The sequence below is a fragment of the Heterocephalus glaber genome, unplaced genomic scaffold, assembly GCF_053883595.1.
Source record: "Heterocephalus glaber isolate CG9 unplaced genomic scaffold, H.glaber_assembly_v1.0 deba00001579, whole genome shotgun sequence".
Classification (NCBI taxonomy): Eukaryota; Metazoa; Chordata; class Mammalia; order Rodentia; family Bathyergidae; genus Heterocephalus; species Heterocephalus glaber.
The window spans coordinates 5,087,502-5,094,530 of record NW_028258360.1 but is presented as its reverse complement, the minus strand read 5'-3'; the positions used below and the strand labels follow the sequence as shown (position 1 = coordinate 5,094,530).

The window sequence follows — 7,029 nt, the reverse complement described above, 5'->3', positions numbered from 1 at the left end:
CCACCAGGGCTGCTAAAATGAGCAGCACTGAGTTCCTCTCCACCATATCCTATCTTCATTGATCCAAAATGAGGGAAAGCTCTACTTTCTATGGCACTGAGAAAAATGAGGGAAAGTTCTTTCTCTGATGTCTTCTTTTATAAAGTTAAACCAGAGCAGTGGGCAAAAAGGAAATATCTATGGGGAGCAGACATGCAAGCACCACAAAATGGAGCAAAAAAGGCCAGGCATGGAGCTGAAAGCCAAAAGATTAATAATTAGGTTGATCTAATACATTAGACAGTGGGGACAGAAAGTGATGAACTGCTGTATGAATTAACCAAGAGATTATTACAAATGTAAAAACTGTGCATAGGAGAGCATAGGGTCATAGTGTGATCTCATTTGTAAAAATACTGAAAAGAGATAAAGCCCATTTGTAGTTGTTGATATAAGATAATCTTTAACTAGAAAACGATTGAGGAGTTATATAGGAGGGCTACTCAAGTACTGGGTTTTTTTCTTGGATTTTTCTTTTTCTCTTTCTTGATCTTTCTGTGTGATCTTAGTAAAGATAATGCAGAATAATATTTCTACAATACTTCCAAAGAATACAAAAGAGAACAATATATTGTTTGTAATTTCATATATTAGTAATTAAGCCATGTCTTGTCTTATGGATGTATTGGAATGATACACACAAAATTCATTCTTAAGTGCAGATAGACTGGAAGCAGGGTAAGAAGAGGACATAGGTACACAGCTATTGGTAATATTTCAGTCTCCAGGGTGAGAGATTATCTTATAATAATTATGGTTCATAACTTACATATGTATGTAAAAAATTTAGTTTAATTGTGTGAAAATTTCAGGAAAACCAGAAAATTGACCAATTTAAAAATTCTATGTAAAATAACATGAGAAACCTTCTTTGAATATTCTATTCTAAATAAACAGAAGAATTAGAGGCAATTTATACCCACATACTGCATGTACTCAAATGTGAGTTATTTACCCAATCACCCAATTAGTATATCCATAGAATGCTTTTTAGCCCATAGGAGTACATAGAATCTTAAGCAAAATAAGAATGAAATTATCAAATTATATATGACGTGATTCATTTTATTTACATTTAAAAATGTATTATTGAAGTAATAGATGATTTTTTATTTACTTTTTAAATTAATGGATGGGCCTTGGATGAAATAAAATTGCTCAAATGTGTGCAAGAAAGTGATCCCAATGACCCAAACAAAGACATGGTGTTACAGCTCATTGATGACTTCAAGATTTCAGGCATGAATGGAATACATGTGTGCATGGTCTTCTAAGTGCTTGGCCACCATCTCCTCAAGTGAATCATCAAGTCCAACTATCAGGGCCTCCCAGTACGTTGTGTGAAGAGTATCATTCGACAGGTCCTCCAAGGTTTAGATTATCTACACAGTAAGTGCAAGATTATTCATACTGACAGAAAGCCAGAAAACATCCTGATGTGTGTGGATGATGCATATGTGAGAAGAATGGCAGCAGAGGTGACTGAGTGGTAGAAAGCAGGTGCTCCTCCTCCTTCAGGGTCTGCAGTGAGTACGGCTCCACAGCAAAAACCTATAGGATAAATATCTAAAAATAAGAAGAAAAAGCTGAAAAAGAAACAGAAGAGGCAGGCTGAGTTATTGGAAAAACGCCTGCAGGAGATAGAAGAATTGGAGCGAGAAGCTGAAAGGAAAATAATAGAGGAAAACATCAGCTCTTCTGTACCTTCCAATGAGCAAGATGATGAATTCCGCCGGGAGGTGAAACTAAAAGCGGAATTAGAGGAGACTGCTGAGGAAGAGAATGCAAAGGACAATGGTGAAGCTGAAGACCAGGAAGAGAAAGAAGATGCAGAGAAAGAAAATGAGAAAGATGAAGACGATGTCGATCAAGAACTTGGGAACATAGACCCTACATGGATCGAGTCACCCAAAACAAATGGCCATATTGAGAATGGGCCGTTCTTATTGGAACAGCAGCTGGAAGATGAAGAGGATGATGAAGATGACTCCCCAAATCCCGAGGAGTATAACTTGATGAGCCAAATGCAGAAAGCGATTACGCATATAGCAGCTCCTATGAACAATTCAATGGTGAATTGCCAAACGGACAACATAAGATTTCAGAGTCCCAGTATCCAGAGTTTTCCACCTCATTGTTTTCTGGGCCTTCAGAACCTGTGGCCTGGGGCTTGCTCTGTGCTTTCCGAGGGATCGTCACTTACCGAGCAGGAAGAAAGCAGTCCTCCCCATGACAGAAGCAGGACGGTTTCAGCCCCCAGTACTGGGAATTTGCCAAAAACAAAGACTCAGGCGGCCGATTTGTTGGTGAACCTCCTGGATCCTCTGAACGCAGATAAAATTAGAGTAAAACTTGCTGACCTGGGAAATGCTTGTCGGGTACATAAACACTTCACCGAGGACATCCAGACGCATCAGTATAGATCCATAGAGGTGCTGATAGGAGCAGGCTTCAGCACACTTGCAGACATTTGGAGCACAGCATGCATGGCATTTGAGCTGGCAACCGGAGACTATTTGTTTGAACCACTATCCGGGAAAGACTATTCCAGGGATGAAGACCACATAGCCCACATCGTAGAGCTGCTAGGCAGTATCCCAAGGCACTTAGCTCCATTTGGAAAATATTCTCTGGAATTCTTCAATCACAGAGGAGAACTGGGGCACATCACCAAGCTGAAGCCCTGGAGCCTCTCTGATGTACTTGTGGAAAAGTATGGCTGGCAGCATGAAGATGATGCAGTTTACAGATTTCCTCATCCCGATGTTAGAAATGGTTCCAGAAAAACAAGCCTCTGCTGGCGAATGCCTTCGACATCCATGGTTGAATTCTTAGCAAAGCTACAAATACACCGTTCTGAGCTAGCAAGTGTTTTCCAGTGCATTGGACCTAAATGGTGACTCTCATTCTTTAGCAGGATTACAAGTGAGCTGGCTTCATCCTCAGACTTTTATTTTGCTTTGAGGTACTGTAGTTTGATATTTTGCTTTTTGTGTACTGTGATCCTGGGAAAGAGTACTCTTTTGTCTTCAGCTAAGTAGTTAACCATTTTCTTCTGGAAACAATAACATGTCTCTAAGCATTAACAACAACAAAAAAATAAATAAATAAATTATTTAATGGATGGATTTATTTAAATGTATGTGTAGTTCCCTTCCATCATATTTGTCACACCAAACTCACTTTGTTAGTTTTATTACACATGAGGGACATCCTTACACTTTGAACACCAGAAGTGAGGTAATACTATTAATTACTGATCAATCCATTTGTGAAAGATCATAGGAATCAATAACAGTGCAAATGAAAATGAATTGAACCAGGTTCATGTGAAACAGCATATTTGAAAATGCTGCTTAAATTTTCTTTTAAATTAAAATAAGAGAGGTCACCATCAAATAATGATTCAATCATATATTATGGCTTCTTTTATTAAAGTTAATTGTGGAAAATGTTTAAAATTTGAACAAATATGATGTTTTCTTATTGAATGGACAAACTTCCAATCACATTAAACTGTCACCCTGAAAACCTAGAGACCTGATCTCCACTTTCAATATTCTGCATCTCAGTGTACTGTCCATAAAATAAATGTGCTTTTTAAATATTACTATTTTATGAAATACTTGCTTAAAAAATATATGGTCCTAGAATTTATGATGATGAATTGATTCCTTGTGGTTTGACAACTGATCACTTTCACTCAAAATTCAGTCTGAAGATAGTTGTGAGAAATTTACACAATTTTCTCCATAAATACTTAAAAATAAATTTTTCTGTTATCCAGCTATTTTTGTATTTTGTTATGATTTTAGAATATAAACACATTTCAGAAAGTATAAAGCAGAAACTTGTCAAATATTAAATATATTTGATTAATGAAGACCTCAAATTACTGAGTCAGATTTTAAAATGAAAATAGTCGTGAACTATAATTTGTAATGAGTTCATTGTCAATGTTGACAGAAAGATACCTTGTACCTCATGTGGTATATTTCTTCTGACTTGAACTCTGTGCAAAGGGAAACCTGGTACTTTCTGAGCATTAACAAGCTGAGGAATAAATTTGTTTATAATATCTGTCAATCCACATATAAATGTATTTTATAAAATCAGATGGAAGGAAACATTAACAGTAATATATAAAACACGTATCTTTTTCACAAACAAAAGTGAACATTGGAAGTAAAAAAGCAAATAATGCATGCTTCTAAGTTACTCCCAGGCTAATAAATTTTAAGATATTTTTACATATAGCATGTATACAAATAGCTTCACCTAATGACTGAACGACAGGACAACAAACTTATTACTGTAGGCTTGATTTTCAGTATCAGACAATCATACAAGCATATCAGACATGTAGCATACTTCACATGTCCTAAATTATAACATTCTTCTAATCACTTTATGCTTATCAATAGCCTCAAAGATATCACATTCTTGTGCTACTGAGTCACAAGTTGAATAGGTAGACCAAGGAAAAAGAATGTCTAGACACATATAATATCTAACATTTTTCTGCTCATCAAAATAACAAATGGATGATATAAAATACAATATTTCTATATCTCTGTAAATCCCCCAATTTATATCCTCCAGCAAAGTATACAGAGTGTTCCATGCCACGGGCACAAAATTAATCACTGACAAACACAGACAATCGTCCTTCCTTTATGAAGAGAAAAGCAGTGAACAAACAAGCACAAGAGTCAATCACATTTTAAGACAGAAATGGATATAAGGAAAAGGTGAATGAATAAAGGCAGGTGATAGAAGGGCAACGTTTCAAAGTTAGAGTGAGTGGCTGGGAGACAACTGGATGAAAGGATATGTTGGAGAAAGACCGAAAGGAGCCATGAACTGGTGGGAGATGTGGAAAGAAAGAGTTACTTGTGGAAAGAAGGAAAATGTGACCTTACCCTCTGGGGTGAGGATTAGAAGAGTCGTGGGGTGTCAGCATTGGAAGGCCTTACAGCTCACAAGAAGGTCTCTGGGTTTCACTCCTGAAGTGCACATCCGGGGGAAGCTCTTAGGCAAAGGATTGTGCTTTACAGCTCTGCAAATTATATGGTGATTCTTCAGTCTTTTGCAGACAGCTATTTTGTTCTTTCCTTTTCACCTATAAAAGCTTTTGTCTGTTGGGTAAGATCTGGTGCCCCATTTCATTCCTTGCTAGTGACTTACTTCATGGAAAACCCAAAGACTGCCTGGAAAGATCTTACAGAGGGTCCTATAATAGGCCATATGCATCACCTGCCTTCCTTCTTGTCACCATGGAAGAAGTAATGGTGATGCTTTTGAAGACCACACCTCCACCCAGGTGCCAGATTCCCACCGCTGTGGGGGACAGAGTCACTCCATGTCTTTCCTGTGTAACAGCCATGGCCCTTTCTTTCCTGCCCATTCCATTACATCGGGACAGGAAGGGGCTGTGTAGAGATACATGGAAACTCACGTGAGGGAGAGTGGAGCTATCTGAGAGCCGTGGGCTTCTCTGGTTACTGATATAAATTGAGGTAAGTGTCAAATGGGGGTTCCTTTGATTGTGTGAAAACCATTAGCTGCACTGAGAAAGTATTGGCGATCACAAGGATAAATTAAGTTCTTTCATTTTCTTGTTTCAGTGTCAATGCAAAGACAAGTGAAGGAAAACCCATCCAGAATGCCATAACTTCAACAGTGCTCATACCCCCACGGGCAGAATTCTCATTTTCTGAATTAAACAAATCATTCCTCATTGGCATTACTTACTTATAAACCTCAAACACCAGGCAGCATACCGGCTGCTAGATAGCTTGTTCTAGGAGTGAAGGAGGCTTTCTCAGAATGCTGCTCCTAAACCAAATTAAACATGATAGACAACCAGGAGGTGTGATGTGAAATGCCCCCCCTCTTGGAAGCATAGTGGAGCCTCCAGAACTCCTTTCCAGTCCTACTCCTGAATCTCCTATTCCTGAGAATCTGGAATTGTTTGGAAACCTCTCCAGGAGATGAATTGACAGCAGTGAAACACACAACCTTGACAGGTAGGACCTTTTGTATCCCCTTTTAATATTTACATAATAATAGCATAGAATATTATCAAGATATTGTATTGATTAGGAATCTCTAAGTAATTCTGTTCTCTAAGAGCAGAATTGATAGTAGGTATTTGTAGGTTTATGGAAGGGGATCATTAGGTAGCTCACAGGATCAGAGACAGAAGAGTCCACAGCAGCCCTCTGTGTGCTGGAGAGCTGGAGGAGCCAGCTGCTGCTCAGCCCAAGAACAAGGAAGCCATAGAATAAGAGGGATCAAGGACACAGCACAGTCCAAGGTCAATGCGCTGGATGCTCAATGGAAGGTCACCTGTTAGAGTCTGCATTGGAAGGCTAAATAAACTGGAGAACAATGTCAGAAGACAATGCAGTAAGGTCACACCTGGTCAAGGAGGCTGGAGCTCTTAAAGACAGTGGGCATTTCCTTTTTCATTCTCTATTTTATTCCATTCAGGCTACAAGCCTATTGGTTGGATGCCACCCACAACCAAGATGGGTCTTCCTCACTCAGTTTGCTGGTCTTCCTGCCAATCATCCACAAACACACCCAGAACTGTGCCTCCCTAACTTGCTAGGCATTTCTTAATCCACTCAAGTTGACATATCATGACGATCAGTCACAATATGTGCAAATAACTCAGAATCAAAATGATCGTGGATTCCTACTTCCCATTCGAAATTAGTGGAAATAACTCCTGGGAATAACAGAAAACACAGAAACACTGAACAATGGAGCAGACATTTTCTGTAAAAATGAAAATCTTTAAAGGTAAAATGTTAAAACAGGAAAGTGATCTAAATGGGTTCTCTTCTCCAGGCTTTATGGAGTCTGATATAGGAGACTTAATAATAAAACAGAGATATCTGAGCTGGGATTCACTATTTTTCAGGGTATGAAAACCAAACAAGACACAAAATACCCTCTTCTCACAGAGAAAAACCACACTAG

The 7,029-nt window shown here is 38.5% G+C and overlaps 1 pseudogene; it reads left to right on the top strand.

Moving 5' to 3' along the window:
- The first annotated feature begins 1,192 nt into the window (after positions 1-1,192).
- Positions 1,193-2,874, top strand: LOC101723054 (SRSF protein kinase 2 pseudogene; annotated as a pseudogene).
- The last annotated feature ends 4,155 nt before the right edge of the window (positions 2,875-7,029 follow it).